The 24386-nt window shown below is 29.9% G+C and overlaps 1 long non-coding RNA gene across 1 annotated transcript in view; it reads left to right on the top strand.

Moving 5' to 3' along the window:
• Positions 1–653: 653 nt before the first annotated feature.
• The window catches only part of LOC129960535 (uncharacterized), a 152585-nt gene continuing 128852 nt past the window's right edge, over positions 654–24386 (top strand). Inside the window, exon 1 of the long non-coding RNA XR_008783611.1 lies at positions 654–791. This is a non-coding gene — a long non-coding RNA (uncharacterized LOC129960535). The remainder of the gene's footprint in view (positions 792–24386) is intronic.

The following is a 24386-nucleotide window of genomic DNA, read 5'->3' as shown; positions in this document are numbered from 1 at the left end:
ATTTTTATGTAAAGTGCAATAAAAAGTAAACAATAATCATTCTAATATGCATCTTTTGTAATCCATAACCATTCTTTCATATTATTATTCTTATTTATATTTGATAATTGAATGCTTTTAAGTATTTTTATTATATAGCAAGCAGTATGATGGAATTATATCACTGATTCCCACATGGAGGGCATCAAAAGTGCATTGTCATATCGTAACACATTTGAAACCTTCTATGTAATGGACAAAAAAATTGTTAATAATAGTGTGTGTGAAGCATATCTAAAAAAGGCTGCACACTATAGATGGCTATGAAAAATTATAGTTTAACAGAATGCCTATCAGCAGATTTCTAGAAACATCTATGTCGACTCATCGAATTCCACATTATTTGTCAAAAGATTTTGGATCAGTCGTTACTTAATTGTGCGCTTGTGATTAATAGATTAATGGAAATACAGAAAGTCAAATGTTACAATGGCGGCTTTGTGCAGTGCTCTAAGACCGATGAATGTTTCATTAGACAGCTTTGCATTTTCTGTACTATTGCCAGATGACTAACAGACAAGCTTGCACACATGGCGTCTAAAATATCTTCCCATTAACATTTGGAATTGCTGATTTCGTTTACTGTAGATGAATATGAAATATTAAAAGCTTGATACAGATTCAATTAATGGCCATTTTTTTTTTCAAACGAATAATCCTTATGTAGAAAAATAAATAGGAAGTAGGAATAGGAAGTACGATTTCAACTTCTCTGATGGATGATGTTAAAGTGTACCATTGTCGTACGCCAGGTATACTCTGCTTCCTTTCTTAAAATACTATATAAAATTCAATTTCAGTGACAACAGAAAAGTAACTTTAAGTAGTACAAGGCTAAATAAAGAAACTGTCAGCTTCTACTGTACTTTCATTTTAAATAACTCACATTTTGATAAGATAACGCTTTTATACACGATTCTTTTAAAATTCTTGTTTCTTCTGATAAAAAAAAGACCCACTATATATGTAATGGTTCCAAATTAGATATGTTGTAAAAATAATGTTCTAACCTCTCGAATTCCAACTTCGCTACAACTTTAACTTCTAAGTTGTGCGGGCTATTTATTTTCCCACGGAATCAAAATGCTTTCCAGCGGTTCTTCTTTCCTGTTTATATATATATATATATATATATATATATAATATGAATTTATCTATTGCGCCACTAATGTAGCAACATTTTCAGATACTTCTGCTTCTTTGTACCTGATTCAGTGCAAGCATCGAAGCAGAAAAGCTTTCGATAATAAGGAGAGGCAATTTTATTGCATCATATTTCCTATAAAAATAAGCCTTTTCTGCTGATTGTAACATGTTTCTATGCATTTCTTAGAAGTTGTATAATTCCGTAACTTTTGTAGTGTACTTTGTATATGAAGGATTTTTTTTTTTTTTCGTTTTAATATTTATGATTATTTAGGAAAGAGATGTAAAGATAAAAAGTGGGAAAATAGTCACAATTGAATATTTAAAATGGTATTTTGGCACATTCTGGTAAAAAAAATGCTCCTAAAGGAATAATTATGCACAGTTATGAATCCAAAGATTTCGTCAGTTTCGAATTTATTTAAACAAATCATTAATATTTTTCTTGAAAATCTAAAGTATATTTATTATTAGTTCTAGACGTAATTATATGTGTATATTCGGTTCGTTTACAATTACACGTTGTTGAAGAATGGGAGCTTGGAAAACGTCATATTAGGTGTCGTCTTTGTCATCTGACCATCGATCAAAATTTCAAGATTTGTCTCTAACTCACCTTTTCATACCTTTAAATTGGGACATTAGCCTCAATCAAATTATAAATTTTTTAAATTTTTTTCAGATCAAAGTTTTTTATGGCCTGATTAATTTCTTTTCATTAATTTTATAAATATTTATCACTGAATATCATTAAAGTATTTAATAGCTTCTTTTTATAAGAGGATTTAAAAAATTTTCAGATTTAATTTCTTAAAAAATAACGTTCTAAAAGAATGTTCTTTTAAAAGTGAAGAAGTAAATAAAATATTCCATCTTATAAAAATTATTTGAATTTTTTTTTCTTCTCTGAAGTATGTTGTACGGGAGACCGGGCCAAGATGAAGATAATTAAAAACTGGCCCTTTTAAAAAATTCAGTCTTTGAAGTAATTTTTTTTTTTTTTGCAAATATTTTTGAATGGTCTTTTCTTGCTTTGTTCCTAGTAGGATAAATGTTCATCTTAATGTAATCGATGTCATTTTGCCATTTCAAAAAAAAAAAAAAAAAAAAAAAAAAAACGTCATCTTATTCTAGACCTGGGGCAAGGTGATTTTGACGTTGGGGCATAAAGACATTCCTGATGAAAGTTTAATATATTTTATTCTTAGAAGATATAAGACAGTATACTATTTAATTAAATATTTAATTAGTTTTTATCCAAAAGTATATATGAAAGGGTTATTATGTTTAAAACTCAGGCTCATAGCAAATTAATAAAATATAAAATAGGCATTTTTTTTTTTTTTTTTTTTTTTTTACTTTCAAAAATTGAACACAAATTTCCTTCCTAAGTTTGACCATCTCTTGCGATCCCATGTGTAGCATTTGCAACATTCTCTTCTAGCTACTTGATAGAGGGTAAAAAGAGATCTCATAAGATGCAGGAATTGCTCTATACTTTCTTAGGAAATTTCAACTCATGTCATGAGCATCAGGGAAGAAATTTCAGTTTCTTTGTAAGCTACTCTCCAAGCTTTTTTTTATGTATCCCGAGTCTTTTGCTTTTGTTGCTTTCAGTATTCTTATTGCGGATGTTAAAATATGTTTATTTGTAAGTCTATGCGGCTTACATTATTGTTTGAAATAGTTTGTGAATCACGTTGATCAAGAAAATCGCACAAAATAAATAATAAACACTTATATTGCCGAACAGAAAAGTATAAGGAGCACATAAGCCAAGATGACCAGGTTAAATTTACGATTTGGTCATCTTAACTCGAATTTAAAAATAATAATAAGATTGATTTTTTTGGTAAGATTTGCAAAGATAAGCTATAAATAAATAGTGATTATAAAATTTTTATTGTCTAAGGTAATCATGCATAACAAAGAATATCCCTTCCAGTCAGCGAAGTTGAAAATTACATTACATTAGTCATAATAGCATACATCTTCCAACAAACAACGAAATGGAGGCAGGGGCTTTACCAGACGAATTTTTAGTCACTGGCAATTTTTAGCCACTATCAAAGTGATGAAGTTTCAGTAATATGAACATAAACTAAGTCATTCTTTATTTGCCATGATTTACGATAACTTTAGGTCAGGAACAACCCAAATCAATGAAAAAAAAAAGGAACAATCATATTATTAAGTTGAATTTTTAATTCCATAATATAATAATAATTTTCTTAACACTAATGCTAATAAAGATATAAGAATAACAATATATAAGCTAAAATCAATTAAGGTAAATTCATGTAAAATATACAGAGTAAGAAATGCGCTATTAAAATAATCGATAATCCTTTGTATTGGAATACAAAGAGAGGTTTTGTCTAAATGATTGAGCTTCTTCAAAAAAGCAAACTTGACAATCCTCCAAAGAAAAAAATCTCAACCGAAGACAAAACCTAAGTAGTGCTCTGTGCCAAAATGAGACAAGTTTGAACAATGGTTGAATGAACAATGTTAAAACAGTCTTTTGTTTCTAACTTCAATGCTTGGTAAGTTCCGCCAACAGAGCGAAAAGTGGTATGAATTTCTTGACTAGTAAAATGATCCAATTGCTTGCTGAAGAACAGCGAACTATTTTTTAAATACACAGGTAGTGCTTCGAAACATCTTTATTTTCTTTTTTCATTTAAAATGATCTCAAAGGAGGTAATAATTAGATCAGTTTAGAAGACGCCAAAAAATTTGTCACGGGAAAGCTATTTCTTTTCTAAATTACATTTGATTGTGATGGAATATAAAAATAGTTTTATTGATGGAAACATTTCTTATAAAAAGATTAGAAATATTTGCCAGTATAGTTTTGTTTCAAACCATTTGATGAAGGATAGTCAGAAAAAGATTGTTAAATTCTGGATAAATTCTGCTAAAAGTTGTTAAAAGTATTTAAAATGTCCTACATCGGTTTTTAAATTGAAAACAGCAGTTATGTTTCGAAGATAATTAATACATTTATATAATAAAAAAAAAGTGTATCTTATTTACCAAGTGCACAAGAGTACAAAAAAAAATCCTTCTGAAGGCGATATGGATTAAAAATATGGTAAATATGAAATAATTGACGGAACAATAAATGAATACAGATTGAACCATTCGCAACAATAAATGTAAGAGAAAGCTTCGGTAAAATATCCAAATTTTCCTAGCAAAACCTAAAACAGAGAAAAAAAATACGTTTCATTAAAATATGTAAGTAATCAGTGGAAAAAATATATTTTCTCCATTGCACCCGAGGAAATCTTGTTTTCAGTTTTGAAGAAAAATTTCTCAGAATGATTTCATTCAAAAAATTATCAATGATTCCGAGTTTGTTCTCCAGATTATTACTTGCATAATTATATGATTTTTTCTCACCTTTACTTATATAATTAAATGCTATTTACGTTAACAATATAATAATTTAGAATTTTTTTTAAATTTAATTTCACACAAAATTAAATAATAATAATAATAATGCATGATCTTAATGATTTTTTTTTCTGTTACACTGTTTTGAATTGTGGCTATAAGAATATTTACAAAAAATTTTTTTGAAATATGAACGAAAATGTTGTATAATAGTGTTGTAATTATTTCAAATTACCTTTTGAAATTTCGACCGAAGAGGTTGGTGAAATTCATGAAACCAACGTAAGCAATGAGCACACAATTCATGTTACGAAAAATATGATTTTTGTTTCAAAATTTGTAATGAATTATTTTGAACAATCAAGATCCTATCAATAATGCAATATTGCAAATCTTGATAGAAGCTTAAAATAGTTAAAATATTTTCCATTAATTAGGATAAAAGTGTTTGCTCAGTTTCATTTTCATAGCTAGTTCTAAAAATATAATAGCTACGATTATGAAGAATATATATTTTTGAATTGCATTCTGAAATCTATTTTTAGATAGACCATTTAAAAAAATTACTGAGCAACGGAACTAGTAAAATCCACCATTTGCACTTTTACTAAACCTCTAATAAAAATTTTAAAAAGACCGATGATTAATTTTCTTATTACCATGTTTAATAATCTAATAGCAATGCTTTTTATTCTAAAATTGAAGTATCAAAATAATTCGAAATAAAGTTAGTAATTTACTATTACGCATAATCACTCGTTAATGTTTTCTCAAATAACCTTCTATAAGAAAACATTTTAGCTAATGATAAAATCATACCTGACAATAAATATTTTGTAATAAATAAAATTTCATTAAATTTGGTGAACTTGCTTTCAATGAATTTAAACTAACTTTAAGAAGTTATTTGCACATAATCAGAATTTGATTAATTCGTGATCACATTTCATGATAATGTTTAAAGTACCTTTCGAAATGATAGCAAGTTGAGTAGAATATAGATTTGGGAGTTTCTCATCCGCTATTAAGTTCCATCTCCTCTTTTGAAAAGTAATTGCTTATTTAAAATTATCATTGAGATAAATTCGATATCTTTCATTCCATTAAAGAATTTTTAATTCAGAACATTATATACTGAACACCATTTACCGATTGATTAATCATTCATCATCATTAGATATTTGCAACAATTTAATGAACTGCCAAATATCTTTGATAAATTATCACTATCAATAATTTTCATATCATCCTTAGCTTATATTTAATTTATACTTGAATTACTACTTTAAATATTGGCTGCGATAATAAATGATGCATTGAAGTATTCTTTTTCAAGCCAAAGGCAAGCTTCTTAAAATGATTAAAATACCCTTAGCTTCCGAAGATTCCATCTAATGAAAGTCAGGATCATAATTTGTACGCATTATGATAACAATTAGATCACTGTTGCTTAATAGGTTGCTCAAAAATGATGATGGCCCGTTAAGAGTTTATAAATTGCGAAACAGTTTACTCCTCGCTCATTGGCTCAATGATACAGCTACCGTTTTGTGACAATTAAAACGAAAATGTTCGAGATCCACCGAGCGAAGCAGGGTTTAAAAAAATTGTTTGCGTTAGGTTAAATAATTAACCCCCAAAGTCTTTAGCGGAACTTCTAATGGAGGAGGGGGGCAAGATATTTGCCGTCTATAACGCTCTCAATATGCATCGGATGCTGTCAGAGGTTTTGAAGCCATAATGGAAGGTTTCGCGGGCTTTGTCACGTCTTCCTTTTCCTAAGAGTTTTTTCCTCCCCTCCGGGCGCACCCTCCCTCCGTCCGAGAGGGAGCGAGCGAAAGATCCTCATCATCTTTAAGTTCCCTACTTTTACTTGAGGGAAATTAAAATTTTCAGTTGAGCGGCTGGAGTGGCTTTGGAGGAGAGGGTTTCTTCCTGATTTGCCCCTCCGAAAGAGAGAGGAGCGCTCCCTCCCCTCTCCTTTTGCGCTCTTTGAGGGACTGATAATGCTCAGTTTTAAGCCCATTACAAGGCTCGTTTCACGAGGCCATTTTATTTTCAAATTACCGCGTTCTCGGAGCCAATTAAAGGGTCCGGCGGGCCGCGCCTTTGCGCCAAGGCTTTGGTGACAAATTGCGTTAAATTACTAGGGTTATGGAGGCATCGCGTCGGCCAGAATAAAAGCCTTCCCACTCACCGCTAGCGTCCGCTCTGCCATGCGGGAAAGCCAATCATTTAGCTCCCCCCCTTTAGGAGCAGCTTCCCCCCGCGTCAGGTTGCACGCGCGCTCGATACAATAGCCAATTTGTTCCAAATGTCTATTCATCACCGTGATTATTCGAGCCTTCTCGCATGATGCAGTGAACGACTGCTTAGCTGCTCTCCCTTTATACACTCAGATTCGCATCACTGCGCACGAAACCACTTCCAGTTGCCATGACAACCAAGGGAGGCGAATGATTGGCGTGATACGTTTCTTCGTTTGCCTTTCTGCATAACAGGTTAACTCCCTAATTCGAGGAGATTTCCGTCCACTCCACACTTATTATATATAGATTAGCAAAGCCGTCCCACGGCAACACAATAGCGCCGGGATCAAATGGTTTCACTTTCCGGCTCCTCCTTTTTCTTTCCAGCGGTCCAGTTGGAATGAGCACTTGTTACTGCCTAATTAGTGGACTTTTAAAAAATTACTTTAACGTTGAGATAATTGAATTATCTAATTAAGGCTATTTTACAAATAGTTTCTTTTTTGTAATCTTACTATTAAGTAATAATCCAATCATTAAATATGTGTAAATAAAAATTATTAAAATCTTTTATTTTCTAATTGTGTACTGTTAAATTGTAGCATTTTTTTTTTGTTTGCTTTTCGATTTAATTAATGCTTTTATTCATTGTAAAAAGAAATAGAAGTGTGAATCCTTTTTCTTGATTAAATATGATTGTTAATAGCTTTTTTTTAAAAAAAATCTTTAATCATTATGTAATCATTTAAGTTTGATTATATGATATTTAAGTAATATGATAAACTTTTAATTAACTCCGTTTTAATGTGAGTGTAATGAAGTTTTAGGGCTTCATAATGCAAGAGCCAAATATGATCATATTGCGGTAAACACACAGTTATGTATAAAACCCTGATTAAATTTAAAACTTTTTCATTTTCTCCGAATTTGTAAAATAAAATTTTGAAAAGACAATTTTCAAAAATTCTCTATTAAAAATTATTAGGTTACTTTGCAAATAAAACAAAAAAAATTCTAAAAACACACGATTATTTTTTAATTAAAGATACAAATTTAAAAAAAAAGAGTTTTGAATGCTACTTTGCATTTAGATGGAATATAACTTTAAATAGTATTAGGTATCTCTATAAAAAAAGAAAGAAGATAATAACAGAAATTAATTATAATTAAAATTTCTTTCTAAAAACTGAAAAAAATCTTTAAACGAATCGTTTCATTGATTGGAATTTCGTATAATATAATAACATATAACTGCAATAAAATAGCAAATGAATCTCATCAGTTATTAATCAATATTCATTTATTACAATAAAATTTAATTCGATAAAAAATCAACATTGTAATGACAGTAAATAATACCCAATAAGAAAATATGGACGCCATTATTATTAAAATTCATTGTATAGTTTCTAAAATGATAATTGCTTATATTATACTAAAGCATCGTTTAATTCTAAAAAAAAAATTTGACATACCCTTGTTTCTCAGTAAGGAATTTTGTAGTTACTAGTAATTGCATTGTAATCAAATATTAACAATAAATTTAGATTTATTTGTATTTATCTATTCTTTTTCCTACCTAATAAAATATATTCTAAGAAACAAGTAAGTTTGAAGCATAAAGAAGTAATAAATTGTTTACTTCCCCCTCGCCTAATTAACTAAATTTCAAAAGTAATTTTCAGACAAATGATTCGTTTAATTTGATTAACATCTGTTGTGCGCGATGAAAATATATCATAGAATCATAAATAGAAAGAGGCTCTAAGTAATTATTTATCGTTACACTTGATAAAAATTGTTATTCAAAGATTATTCATTATTATTTAAAAAATGATTCCATTACACGATAAACAAAATACAAAAATGTCGAGTTTTTTTTTTTTTTTTTTTTTTTTTTTTTTTTGCAAAATTGTGCTAGTTTTGTCCCAAATCATATTTTTTATGACTGTTGTTAAAAAGAACTCATATACTATTGGAAACATCGCTTTAAGTAATAGAGTTCATTTTATCATATTAAAGACTACTATTACTCTATCACATTAGAGTTCATTTTGTATACTAGAATTCTTTTTACACTGCAGTTTGCTGCCACAGCTGAGAGAATCAGAATGCTGACTTGTGTATCTTTCACATTCTTCGATATTAAAAAATTAAAAGTAAAAATAAAATCAATTTTTATTGAAAGATATCAATGAAGTTTACTTAAAAACTTCATTGATATTATAAATTATTTTTTTCCAGTTTTTTTTATTGATTGCAAATGTTTATTTCATTTTAGGTGCTAGAAAAAAAATGAAAATAAAATTGAGGATTCCCCCTCCCCTTTAAACAGGTTCCAAACATGAAACCTAAAAGGAGACCAATACGAAGAATTTAAGCCGGGTTTAATTTTATTAATATCACGTTTTCAAAGCCACGTTTGGACCATTTTGGAACACACCTCATAATTTTAGACCACGGTCAGATGACAATTGTGAAGCTTAAGCTGAGAGGCCCCTCTTAGACTTCTGCCCCAGACATAGTATTTGACCTTGACGAATTTAACGTGCACCAGACTAATCCCCGTCCAGACACCCGTAAATAATGATCCTTTTGTGGAAACGGATTTCGAACCTAGAACCCTATTCCCGGTTCTTACTATCAAACCACAGCGGAAAGCATTTAATCATAAAATCAAATTTTCAAATATTAGTGAAACCGTAACTAAATCCATCAAAAGAAATTTCTGCCCCATATCGGAAATCAAACTAGTCAGTTTCCCAGTTATTTGCCAGTGTAATGGATCACTGGTAAATATGGCCCGATAAGGTGAAGAAAGCCATTCATATAGTTTAGTTGCATTATCTATCTGTTTTTGTAACTAAAGAGGGCGCCTTGTTATTTTAAATGGTAATTAAACACCAGAGTCGGTGCTTCCGCAAAATTCCATACAAGCTAAATCGGTTGGAGCTAGGGAGGATGCTTATTCCCCGTTTTTTCAGGGGATTTAACTCATTCCAAGTATGATACACTGATGATCTTTTGAATAAATGATGGATCGCAAACTCATCACCCTTCAGTCCCGAAAATCAGAATCTACTATTGCCACCGTGGCCCTAGGAAATCTTTTATAATTCCTCACATTTATAATTATAATCAATTTGATTTCTTTGATTAAATCTAACTAAGAATATGTCCAAATTTTTTATTACCTAATTCTTAATTTTGAGCCTTCTTTAAATATGAAAAAGAACATTTGAATAGGATTCCACTATCCAAGATGCTGAATGTATGGTGCATGCTGAATGCAGAGTATGGAAGCTTCGTCCACGATCAAACAGTTTTAAAAAGGCGTATCTTCGATGCAATCTAAGTTTACATCACAGTATGAGCCATGAATTGGCTATCACTTTGCATTTTCTTTATAATGGCTCTGGAACTAAGTGAACAAGACAATCAGAAAAATAATATTATCCATGTGGCTATAGTAAAAAGTGGCATTCGAATCCAACTAGAATGGCTTTTTTTCCTGATGAAAGAACGTTTTATCATTTTTATTCGAAAATTAATTAATGAATAAAAGCAATAATCAAAATTACAAATTTGAATCATACTTGTAATGGAGAGCGAGAATGAGTATCTTTTAAAAATGTTATATCCATTATTTTAACAGATTCGAGATATATTTAAAAGATAAACTAAGAAGAAGAAAAAAAAATCAATAATTTCCTAAGAGTTGTCCTATCAATAATCATTAATCAAATCAATAACAAATTCCTAAGAGTTGAATAGAAAAATGAATGAGCAGCTCGAAGAGAATTTTTATTATCAGTTATATCAACTCGATAAGTATTCTCTTTCTGTATGAGCATCCATACAGAGCTAGCTTTTGCTTATTTGATAGAACAGTAAAAATGTGCTTGTTATATCTTGCAATGTCCTGTACGAAAAGCAGTAACATTGCATAATTTATTATTTTAATAGAATGTACTTAAATATAAATCACCACTATTTATTTTAACCCTCTTCACCTTAAATTATTATTACATTTAAAAAAACTGAAAATAAAAACAAAATTTTTAAATACTTTATGTTACAATTATTCATTTATTTAGAATTAATTTATAAATTGCATCCATATTAATTAGTTAAAATTTTTGTTTTGTTTGGAAGCAGTTGTTTCCAAATTATTCTGCCATTAAGACTGCATCAATTCTCTCAATCCTAGAGATAAAATAGAAACCTATATAAAAGCTGCTTAATCCAGGGATGCCAAATGGCCTCACCAAATTGGAAATTTTTTTAACAAGAGTCAATAACTCAATAAATCTAACTTAATCATATTTCAAGTATTAAAAGGTCTAAAATTAGCCAACCACTATTTCACCTCTAAGAATAAATTATCTAATTTTGATTCTAATCTAGAATAACTTTTCTAATTTTGATTTGATGTCTACCCCAAATCAAGCTGTCAGCTTTTCCAACATTGAAGTTATAGTATCCTTATCCATTTACCGCAAGATACGAGTTTCTTTCAAATATATATTTCTATTGTAAATACGCATCTAAGTTTTTAAATTTTTCATTTCTATCGTAAAAAATAGTATTTCGTTTCATAATTAGTCTATAAGTTTTTCTTGGATAAACATGTTACGGAAAACGCCACAATTTCCTTTAGAATGATATCTTCATTCTTTTGAAGTAGAAAGTACAACTCTTCCCTATTTCTTCTTTGAAATAGGGAAGAGTTGTCGAATTTAGACCGTCACTTAGATTAGGCCGATACCTTAACTTCATTTCTATTAAATATTTAGGTCGCAAATTAGACAATTTAATTTCTAATGATGTAAATGTAATTTACATAATCATTTTTAAGAATGCTATGTGGTTACAATTAAAGAAAAATTGTTTACATTTCGATATCATCCATTAAATGTTTTAACAAAATAATATTCCTTATATATTATTTTAAATTAATTAGCAATATATGTACAGCTAAAGGATATATGTTTGCCTACAACTGACTATAAAAATTTTGTTTAAAACATTTAAACATAACCTTAGGATAATTTTTGCTGCTGCATACTAAAAGTTGCTCTGATTGAAACACAAATTGTTGTCTGAATTGAACTGTTTAAAGCAATAGAACTATTGCCTCGAATTAGAGGAACAGCAGTTAGAATTGCTAGCAGTCCTTATAAATTGGAAGTGGAACAAGCCCAAATAAATAATATTAAGAGACTTTAAAGACATCGAATGATGATTTAAAAAAGATAAAAATACCTTGAGTCTCAAGATGTTTTATTATATGTAAGGAAGCAAAGGAAAAATAAATAATATTTACATAAAATGCCATACTTGTATTCATGCATTGTGTATGAATATAAGAACTCTAAAAGTAAATTTGTTTTAATGGTGCTTAAATATATCACCGGTCTAAAGTGAAAAAATAAGCTTCTTAATTGTATCGATAGTATAAATTTTCGTGCCATTTTTATTTTTTCGTATATGAAATATACAAAAAAAAAAAAAAAAAAACCATGTAATTCTCAAAAAAAAAAATTTTAAAAAAAATCGATATTTTAATGAATTTTTACGTTTTGGACCTTTCTGAATGTGAAAAACTTGTTTTTGGAAGTACGTCTGTCTGTGAACACGATAACCCAAAAAATACTTAGATCCAGGCTGATAAAATTTGATATATGTCTTCCCACCAAATTTGTAGATTTCTATCAAATTTTGAACGAAATCCATTCACAGGAAGTCTGCTTGTCTGGCTGTTCGAGTACAAATGAGTCCTTAAAACATAAAGAGTTATATAAAATTTGGTACACAGGTTTAGCATCTACAATGTAAAATGTTATAAAATTTTGTGCCAAATCTGTCAATGGATTCACTGTCTGTCGGTCTGTATTTTCTCATGAACGTAAACACATTAACTCCAAAACGCAGTAACTTAAATATATCAAATTTGGTAAGTGATTTTTTTTACTATAATTATAGTTAGTTAGATCTTGGTTTCAATTGGGCCGAAAAAAAAAATGTTTAAAATACATATTTCGTTATTTTTGAGCTTGTTGAATAATCACATTCCAGCTATTAATCGCCAATGATCGCGAGCTAATAGATTCTTTAGTAACTATTGTTTGCCAATGGCATGCGGTTATAGTCTGTGTAATTTCTGTAGGCGTTTCAAGGACACTCGTTTTCCCTACTCTTCACTCTTTCTCCTTCTCCGTTGCCATGGTTTCGACAAAGCTTATTTTTTTCCCACGCCAGTACGTTTCTGGAATACCTTACCTTCGGAATATCTTAACAGCTGTGTAAAAAAAAAAAAAAAAAAAAAAAAAAAAGTGACACTGTTATCTGCCTCAGCGTTGCGAGGCAGACAGCCAATAACAAGGTAGAAAATGTGACCTTGAACCGCCTACAGAAAATACACAGACTATAATAATACACAATACATTTAATGTTGCGTAAGCTAGAAAGTTTTGGAGAGGCCATTCCTACTGGTTCGCTCTAAACTGAATTTCTTAAAAGACTAATTGCATCGTTTCGAAAACCAATAAACTAGAAAATATCTCCCACTTATTTAATTAAAATTAAAATAATATCAGTATATTAAAAATCCTTCAAATGGTGCAAATTCGACAACCTTCCCCTACTTCTTATCCACATTCCTTTAAAACTCTGATTAATGAGATTTGTCTCCAAAAAATATATTTTCATGTATCATATTAGCTTATCAATTTAAGAGGAGGCCAATCAGATTTCTACTGGATAAAAAATTAATCGAGAAATAAAAGTACCGAGAATGATTTGTATCCAAAATTCCATGCCTTCATTTAGACAGATCTATTTTTTAAATCGTGTAGGGCTGGGACATTTTAATAACTCGTCCTCAATACGGTTGAGATTTAAGATGAAAGAAATTAGATTTTTCTGGGACATTTCTTTATAATACAAGTTTTCCTGTCTGGTTCGAAAATTGAAAAAAAAATTCAACTACTTTAATTGCTTTAATCCACTCAGTTCAAATACATTTTTTTAAACTTGTAGTGGATGACACTTGATGTTAATACAGTTTTTTCAAATATTAATTCATTCATTAAATTTAATTAATTTTAATACTTTAAATAGAGTTTTAGCAGTTTGTAATGAAAACTGAAATCAGCAGGCAGTAGCTGATCAGCAGGGTTTCAGTGTTTTTTCACGTGAAGGCGAAGAATGCGAGTTCAATTCTTGCGAAAATCAATAACTTTTTGATAATTATTTAATAAAAAGTAACTAAAATAAAATTTTTCTTTGTTGACCTAAGTAGGAATTGAATTGAATGTTTTTTTATATATTACTTGTTCTGTTTCTTTCACAGACATCACGAATGTAAAATAAGAAATATACCGGGGTTTGACCAATTCATATATATTTTGTTCAAGCACACATACAAAAAAAAAAAAAAAAAAAAAAAAAAAAAAAAAAATGCTTAGGATATTATCAAAACGAAACTTCGGATATAACCCTGGCCAGGCATAAAAAATGACGCCAAATTTTTTAAACATTTCCTTGCTGACAGAAATTTTAAACAGGCACGTGCTACACTGTGCATATAACACATGTCTCAGTGTTCATTCGGTGTGTGTGAAAAGAGTATAACACATACTCACAATGTATTCATTTAACACATTCTTTTCCATAATAAATTTGAGGCTTATTTACAAGAAGTCGCCTTTTTATCTTAAATTAAAAGTTATCACGTGCTTACATGTAATTGGCTATTATTTCATCACACCACATTATGTCCTAGAGTATTATTGGCAGCAAACGTTTTAATTTTGAATTGAAAAGTTTAGCTATCTGCAATATGTCCAATTTTGAGCTATTTTAAGGTAATGGAATATCTAGAAAATAGCTTTTTATTGTAAAGCAGCGTTAATAATTAATAGCATTAATATGTATTACACTTGTAATTCGAACAGTTGCAGAATGAAACTATATTTTGTTATTTTGGTTTTCATCATTTTTAATTTTTGAATGTTATTTCTGTAATGGTGCTTCTTTTTATAATTTCTATATGTTGGAAACATCCGTAAATCTCTTCCAATAATAATGGCATTAATAAATGAATAAAACTAGGTTAATTCATCATATTCTGAAATAAATATAAAAGTTACTTTGATTTTATACACTGAATACCAAATAATAAATAACCTATGCATTAAGATATGTGATTTTTAAATTCTGCTTCCATTTCATACAAAGGGCCGCGGTGGCCTGGTGGTAAGCTTCAGATTCGAGACCCGATTCCACCGAAGAACCGTCGTGTAAGTGGGTCTGGTGCACGTTAAATCCGTCGGGGCCAAACATCCTCCCTGGTGTGGTGCCGAAGCTTGGGGAGAGGGATGCCAGTTCAGGTGTCGTCCTCATCATCTGACCAAGATTCAAAATTACGAGGTCCGTCCCAAAATAGCCCTAGTGTTTTTTTAATGGGAATTTAATATAACTAACTAATCATTTCATACAACGATTTTGTATTTCTGTAGATGTTTGCATTTTAGTCTCTTTCTTACGTGGTTTTCGGCAACAAAATTAAAGAAAATTACCAACATCACGAAGCTTTTTGAAAGACAGATTTGTGTGTGTGTGTGTGTGCGTGCGTGCGTGTGCAATGAAAACTAACTCATGTTTAGTAGCAATGAAAATAAATTTATTATATTCATTTTGTCTTCACACAAGTCGTTTGAAAATGAATTTTGGTGAATGGAAGACGAATTTGGAAATTACTGCGAATAATGCTTCCTCTATTTATATGATTATATGGTAAAGTTTTATAAAGTAAAGAAACTGGCAAATTAATATTACTCGCAAGCCTTAATTATCTTATAGACATAACCATATGATTTCTCATTTTAAATTACTACCATCTAAAGAAAGTGAAATGAATATGAAATTTTTATGAAGTCTACTATAACAGTACTATCTGGTGTTAACCTAAACATTGATTACCACTTGCAGCTGGATTATTTACGACAATTCATTTTGGAAATTATGACATAGATTTTCAAACTCTCATTGTCTTAAATTGAATTTCGATTATATGTTGCCTTTTCATTTAAATATAAATTATGCATACCTATTTAAACAAGATTATTAAAAGAGTGGTTTTAAAAATGAAATATCCACGTATCATCCGATTGTTTTCTTCTCCAAGTTGGTTTGGAGAAAAAGGCATTTGTCTTCCCCCCTTGAGAGATGGGGCAGTAGTAAGCTCTTCTTTAGCACTAGTTTTCCTTTTTGAAACCTCCCCCACTGGATCGATGGTGAGTCTTTAGCTGGCAAATATTAATTGCAGGGCACGATTTCGGCTGGACGTGTTTGTCACCCTAACTAGTTTCAAAATGCACAAAAATTCCCATGCTTATGGGTACTTACTGCGGGAGGAATTGTGTGCGCGCTTTTTTAATCCTGAATTTTTCTCCGCTAATGACGATAGCCTTTCTATGTTAATTAACGAAAGTGTTCTTTTATCGATCCTTGGTCTAAAAGAGTATTTTACTCTTTTCGTCTTTTGTGCAGAGCTTATTCTTTTGTTTGCAGCACTTCTAAAGATGGAACCCCAGCTTGGCGGAAATGAATGCAAAGAAGAATCGATATTAGAATTACTGTATTGGAAACAATTTGTTTTCAGAAAATGACTTCAGCTGAAAGTAGTTTTTTTGGTACAGGACATCAAGAAACATGCTGTATACTTGTTGGGAGATGGGTTTGTTTTATTGGGCGATGCATCATACTTGGGGAACGGTGGTATTTGAGTGAGCTGAATAGATATTGGACTGCCGATTAATAATTACTGTTCGGCCGTGGAAAATGAATGCTAAATATATTGGAGACAAGGAGAAATATTTTTTTCTGGGATAGAAGATTCTTAAATGACTTACATGCAAGGCAAGTATATTACTTTGCTACATCTTATGCAATTACGAGCTTGCTTACGAACTTGCAATGGCCGTTACTGATAACCTAAGGGCGACAGCAAGTGGATAATTTATCTTCCATTTCTAAATTTCTCATAATATTTATACAAAAAAAAAGCCTGTCCTGCCTTTTTTCTGAACGTTATAAGGCCTCGTCTCAAGTTTGCAATTGTTTCAAGGGTGATTGCAATTAAAGGGGAATAAATGCTCTGATACGTGAAAAATGTGGAATAATCTATCTACAAGTAGTCGCTAATTTATTAAATAGAAAATATACAAAATTATTTACTCTTCATATAATAAAAAATGCATATAAAATAATAAATAAAAATATCAAATAAAAGAATGCATATGATTGAAAGAATAAATTTAAAAGCTGATGATGATTCATCTCAACAATAAAGTGAAGAATTATATAAAAAATATCCAGATCAGATATATATTTATAAAGTTCATAAAATTCGTATAAATAATATGTAATGAAGTTTAATAAAAGCATTCTGAAATAGTCTTCTGTTTCAAAGTTGTGGATGGCACAATAAAATGAGCAGTTGAGAATTTTCAGGCAAATAATGATGTTATTAATAATTTTCAACAAAAAAGAAGCACAAAAGGAATATTCCTAAGAAATTTCAAACTCTGAATATTGTAACTTTCATAGAGATAAACAAGTAACACAAGAATTTATTTTGCATTTCTTCAACGAATACTTTCTATATTATTAACAAGTAAAACATTAAAATATGTAGAAGTAGTTCCTGATCTCTGATAAACAAACATGATATCTGATATTATTTTCCTGTAAGTTGTTTCTATCAGCTTTGGTACTATTTATTTTCAGTATTATTTAAAAATACAATGGTTTTAAATCCTTACTTTTTGTCTGTTTTAGAAAAGTTAATACTTTCGGTCTAACTAATTCGCAAAGTATTCAAGTGCGTAAAAGTTTCTCGATTCCGAGATGTATAACTGGAATATTATTTTAGCAACTGGTACAAACTGAATGATAAAGTAACAGGTAGTACCGGCGTGATTAAACGAAGTCTTTAGAAACACAAAACGAAACACTTTCTCGCGAGAATAATTTGTTCTCCAAAAGTGAATATAAAGGCCAGTAATATAAATCTCCAAAAGTGAATATTAAGGTTAGCAAAATAAAAATGCTTGAGTGCTTTCATTTATTCCTTTTATGTTATTAACGTAAAAAATATGAGCTTATTAATTATAGATATATATTATATCAAATTAATAAACTCAGAATCCAATTTTATTAAACTTACTTTGTTGATATTTTTAAGAATTAAAATTTGTTTTCAATTTATAATATAAATCTATTATACGATAATATATAGATTGAGTAAAAGTTAAGGTAATTACTTCATAGCACGCAGATATAAAATTGATTTTCTACATCATTTTTTATTTGTTTTATTTTAAGTATCATTAGTATTTGGATTATCTTTAAAATCTAACAAATCAAAAATGGAATAGAGAATTAATTTTACTGTCGAACTTTCTTCTTTATCAACCTAAAAATCTTATCAATTGTTATACTGCTCTTTTCTTTATATTTTAAATGACAAATAGAATAATAAATTTGAGGCATAAATCCTTAATAACTGTACCATTGAAGAATAAACGCAGTCTTTTTTTTATTCAGTGATGCTGTACATGTCGACGTGTACGTTGCAGTTCTTTAAAAAGAGTTTTTAAATTTATTTTTTTCATTCATTTGTGAAACAGGAATGAGGTAAAAGGTATCAAAGCTTATTGCTGTAGCGAAAAGAGTTTTTATTTAAGAGTAGTTCAAGTATTTAATTTTAATTTTCATTGAACTAGAATTTGCCAGTTATTTAAAAACTGGAAAATTACCAGTTCAAAATAGATGTATCAAATTCTCAGACGGAAATCATGAATTTTTAACTTGTCTAATAAAGTTATTTAAACAAAATTCTTATACTGCAGTAACCATCAGTTGTTGTTTTTTCTTTGGTACTCTAACGGGATAACAGAAATTTCTTAACCAAGGAATAGCTACCACACTTTATAGAAGAAATTTCTTAGTCAAGGAATAGCTACAACACTTTATAGAAGACATTTCTTAGTCAAGGAATAGCTACCACACTTTATAGAAGAAATTTCTTAGCCAAGGAATAGCTACTACACTTTATAGCAGAAATTTCTTAGCTAAGGAATAGCTACCACACTTTATAGAAGAAATTTCTTAGCCAAGGAATATCTACCACACTTTATAGAAGAAATTTCTTAGCCAAGGAATAGCTACTACACTTTATAGCAGAAATTTCTTAGCCAAGGAAAAGCTACCACACTTTCCTGCCAGGAAATTTCCTATTCAAGAAAGTTCAAAGAATGGAAGGTAAAATTTGTAATCTACAAGTAAAAATTTTATTAAACCTTTTTAGACCATTTTCTGTATTCTTGCAACAGTATTTTGTAAAGTATTTTTTCTTAGACAAATAAATTTTCTTTTTACTAAACACTTTTAATTTGATAATGAATTAAAAACTGAGCACAAAATAAAATTGTTCAATATTTTTCATGCATTTTTTACAGCTAGTTATAGAGGTTTACACAACCTTTTTGAAGAAAGGAAATATTTTCGAATACAAAATCATTCTTTTTCTGAAAATTATTATTTACAGCCGTGAAAATAAATAGTAACCGATCATTATAATAACCGTCTGTAGAGTATTTCAAATTAATCCAAGATATGCAGATATAATAGAAACTAAATTAGGTTTTGGAAGACTGTATCTTGAATTCTTTGTTTCCTGTGATTTAAATTACCATATTAAGAAAACCTTAATTAAAAAGGAGGAAAAAGTAAAAGGCAAGGAAAAATTTATAATTTACCATTCTTCTCCGTGATATAAAGCCAAGAAAAGCATCAAATAATGAGTAATTTACTTACGTGTAACAAGCAGTATCAAAAATTTAATAGACCCTATTATTATTTCTCTTTATATTCTAGTGAATCACTTTCAAATTTAGCGTATCAAACAACGAAATATAACTTATTGCACAAAAAAAAGTAATTGTATCACATTATCATCTTTTCATTCTTGTACGGATATAATTAAAAAGACAAACATAAAGAAAAAACACAATCTTCAAGGCAATTATTAAAGTAATGAAATATAGTTCTGAACATTAACATTGGGGTCGCTTGCATAAAATATTAACGAAGGCCTTTCCAGCCTTTTAATAGAATATCATTCCCCTTCTTCACTAAAAGCTTCTTATAACTACGACAGGAAAAGCTCTTCTGAAACTTATTAATATCTAATAACTATTTACTTTAAGAATAAGGAAAATACAATTATTAGCTTCAAAATATGAAAAATTCATGAGGAAGAATTGGTTGTGCATTTATTGAGGATGGTCACGAATTTTCTAAAAACTCTTTTTCTTTTCTTTTTCTCTTCTCTTCTTTATTTTTTTTAAAAACATTTTTCAATTTCACCTCCTTGTCTGCGTCGTTAATATTCTATTATTTGAAACATTTCTCTCTTGGTAAATAACGCGAGCGATTAATAGATAATTTTCTTCATTTCTAAGTGTTTGTTTTCGACAGCATTGTGTACGGATGGAAACGCTTTTGTTCTTACTATTCTTCTCTCGTTTTAAGTGTTCCTAATTATCGAAGACAACTTAAGTCGTTAAATACTTTTAAATTATTTGAATGGTTAAAATGCCCGTGGAAATTTCTTTACAGATTTCGAGAGTTTTCATACCAGTTTTTAATTAAATTCTCTTCCTTTTAAGGGAGAATTATAGATTAGAAGACAAGAAAGAATAGTAATGTTTTCGGTTTCCTCATTTATATTTAATCTTAGGTAAGCACGTACACAAATTTTTCAAACAATTATTTTGACTTTCTTACTAATAAGACACTTATATAAAGTTTTTTAATTGTCTTTTCAAAGTTATTTTGTTAGTATTCTAATTTAGCTAAAAAAACTGTCTTTCATCTTATATATTGTCAGGTGAATGGAAAAGAAGCTACTGTAATATTTTCTGAATAGAAAAATATATAAAAAAGCAAGAAATTCTTCTCTTAGTATTTAACATATTTCACAATGCTGTATTATTAACTAATGTTTCCTCAAAAATTTTATATTTTCCGGTAAAAATTTCAGTTCAAACAAATTTTCTAATTTATCTTAAATTCTTAACAATGTTTTTTTTTTTTTGGGGGGGGGGGCTTATTTAATTCACTTTATGATTGGTAAGTGCAGATTTTAAAGCATTTATATTCAGGATCCCTTTTGTTCTCAAATGTTTTCAAAAACTTGAGCAAAGCACTTACAAGGAAAAATAAAAGCAAAAAAAAAAATGAAGCATCTAAGCTCATGATAAAGCAAAGAAAAATGTAATTCATCAATTTTATAAATATTAATGTAATTTCTCAATCAACGTCTTTTTTTTTTTTTTTGGCTATTAATATAAAAAAACTCACAATTTTCACAACCATAAGTTTATTTTGATTCATCCAATTTAATTTTTGTGGCCCATAAATTAAGAAGCTTGGTTGAAGGGATTTATAAATCTGTAAGATATAAAAAAAGTTGATATTAGAAAATTAGAAATAGTTTAAAAAAATATAAAACTGTCGAAATGTGATCATCTTGATGTGAATGTCACCTATAATTTGAAATGTGTTGTCATTGTTTCAAGTAAGATTTAAATTTATTTTTGTTTTCCGAAGTCAAGAGTCAGCCTTTTGCATCATTTGAAATTAGTCTGATTTTCCAGTTAGCCGGCGGAGAGCCTATAAAATGACTGATTCAAGTACAGACATTAGCCATACAGGCTATTATCTTACCAACGTGGTAGGTCTAACATCCGGAACAAACTCATTAAGAAAATCGTTTATCTAAGAGTGAGAATCAGACTTAAATGGCCTCTGGTTGACTTTGTCACAGAGGATCATTTGTCCGAATGTCTTCTCGGACTGCAATTGTCCAAACCGCAAGATGTTCACGATATTAGCTCCATCATATCTGGGGTTTGGCTCTGACCCCCACCTAGATAAAATTTATGGGTAGTAGGCAATCCAGAGGAAAAAATAAGCAGTTGTTACTACTTGTTAAATACTGAGAACACACAAGTAGCTACAGAGATAATTTTTTGTCGTAATTTTTTTTCTCTGTTATCTAATAGGGTTTGTACCTTTTATCTTTGTTGTGTGCCATTCACAACTCCTTTTTCCAAAAAACTTCTGGGTGGTATAGCTCATGAGTAGATTGGAGTTGATGGTTAGAGGAAATAAATAAATAAAAATATCGTTGATTTACTCAGTTATTCTTGAAGATGGACAGTTTGAAACAAATTTCCCAAAATATTTGTTATTTAGTGTTTCATCCGACTGACAATAGTTTTTCTTAAACATGATTTAATATTTTCATAAAATTAATGAAGAATGAATTAATAGGATTCAATGATCAACAAAACTAGCCTCAAAAGGTTCAAAACGAAAACAAACATAGCAGTTTATCAAAAATAAAACGGCACATTTTAATTTTATAAATGACAGGTTTCATCATCCGGACTCTGGATAGACATAAAGTCATTCTTTATTGAAAATAATTAATTTTATTCATTTTGTTATACCGAACTTATTTCAAAACTTGTCTAAATTTATTTCAACACTTCCGTTGTTGCTCAGACTGAAATACATAGAAAGATATTAGAAATACAAATATATTCGTCTCTGTTTTAAGATAATTTAATAAAAGTACCAGAAATAAAGAAAATTAAATTTCAAGACTATTTGAATTCATTACTATACTGAATTATTTTTACTATACTATTAACTACATTGAGTTAGTGCGATTTTTTTTTTTTTTTTTTTTGAGTCAGAAAGTTTATCGATTTAAAAGTACGAATCATCTGAAGAAATATCGTGCTTTTACGAGTTTCATACAGTATGATGATAAATTGAGATAATAAGGTCGAACTTTTATGAATAAGGGGAAAAGTTAAATACTTGTTAAACTTTTTAACAGAGATAAACATAAATTCCCATAAGCATTGAGAATATAAAAATATAACCAATATAATCATTTAGGTTAGAATAATAGATTTAATTTAAGCATCATTAATAACATAAAGATCAAGTTTGACCCATTGAAATTGGTTAAATTCTTATGAAAGCTTAGACATAGTTACCGACAGACAAGAAAAAGCCAGAGGAAGGTTTTATTTAAGGAATGGGAGGGATTATGGAAAAACCTAATTAATTTACCTATTCATGTTACATTGTTTCTATGAAACCAAATTTTTATTAAAAATAACTTTCGCATCAGCACATCTGTCGGAAAAATTTAAAAATATACAAAAAAAAAACCCCTTAAAATTGACACCATAACGTATAAATTTCTTAAATTCATCGTTATATTTCTTTATTTTACTAAATACAGATTTTGAGTTCCGATCCATTTGCTTTTCAGAAAACACCATAATAAAATGATAAGTTAAAAAACGAAATAATAAAATATTCATGTAACGACAGATTTTCGAGCTGGAACCATCTTTTCGTCAAAATGCTTCTAGGGTCCTCTTCTCTATCACCAGGTGATGGCTTTAAATTTCGATCCATCTTAATTTCAGAATAAATCATAACAGGTCTATGTATAGATATTAAAAATCCTGAGTTTTAAAAAAATCCTGAGTTCTCTCCTTCTACTCATTTCCTACCACCTCTTCTCTTTACATCTACTTCCCGCCAAAAATTATCTCTTCTCAAGATCATCCCGCGTGAAATTCCATATCATGAAATGCAAATGATAATGCGGAAAAACGTTTTGATTAATCATTTTCCCTTTTTCGTCTCTACTGAGAAAAGAGAATTCCGTCTCTCTCCTTCGCCGTTAAATAAAACAACTCCCTCCTTCTGTTTATTTCATTCTTTCTTGGATTTCACCCATTGTCTCTTTGTCAACCTCAGCTGCAAGCGCCCACTTTGAAAACCGTCTCCTCTTTTTTCCATTGTGGTTCGCTTTTTATCCTCCTCACTTTTCGAAGAGACTGCAGAGCAAGGTGCAACTGCCTCCCTCAATCCCAGAGAATGGAGTTCGCTGGGTGCCACGCTCGGCTGGCCGTCGGGCGTCGAGGGACATCATTTGGACAGTGACCGAGGCAGGGAAGGTGACAAATGGTGGCGATTATCGTAAACGGCGCTCACCCCTGAGAGCCACGCCACCCGAGTTCGTAATTGGCCAGATGCCCCCCACAATTACTTGTAATGAAGGTTTTGACTCTGATTCTCCCTGCAATTTCGGGTGGCCGCGATTGGTTGTCCCATTCTTCCTTTTCCAACAAGTGAATAGAGAATCCACGAGCGATACCAGAATTTATCTCTATTGTTCAGGGTTGGGTTTTTTCAGCCTCCCTCGAGTCAAATACGTTACTTAAACTCGGAGTATTTTTCCATTTATTGGCCCGGAATTAATTGTGGCAGTGAAGTTAAACAGTAGTTTTATTTCGTAGCAGTATTTGGTTTCTTCAACTATCGAGGAGGCATTTCGGTTGATGTAAGCAATATATTTAACGATTGGCTTCAAATAGAGCTTAG

The sequence above is a fragment of the Argiope bruennichi genome, chromosome X2, assembly GCF_947563725.1.
Source record: "Argiope bruennichi chromosome X2, qqArgBrue1.1, whole genome shotgun sequence".
Lineage (NCBI taxonomy): Eukaryota > Metazoa > Arthropoda > Arachnida > Araneae > Araneidae > Argiope > Argiope bruennichi.
Note: the sequence above shows the minus strand (reverse complement) of the source record. Positions and strands in the feature narration are given on the sequence as shown.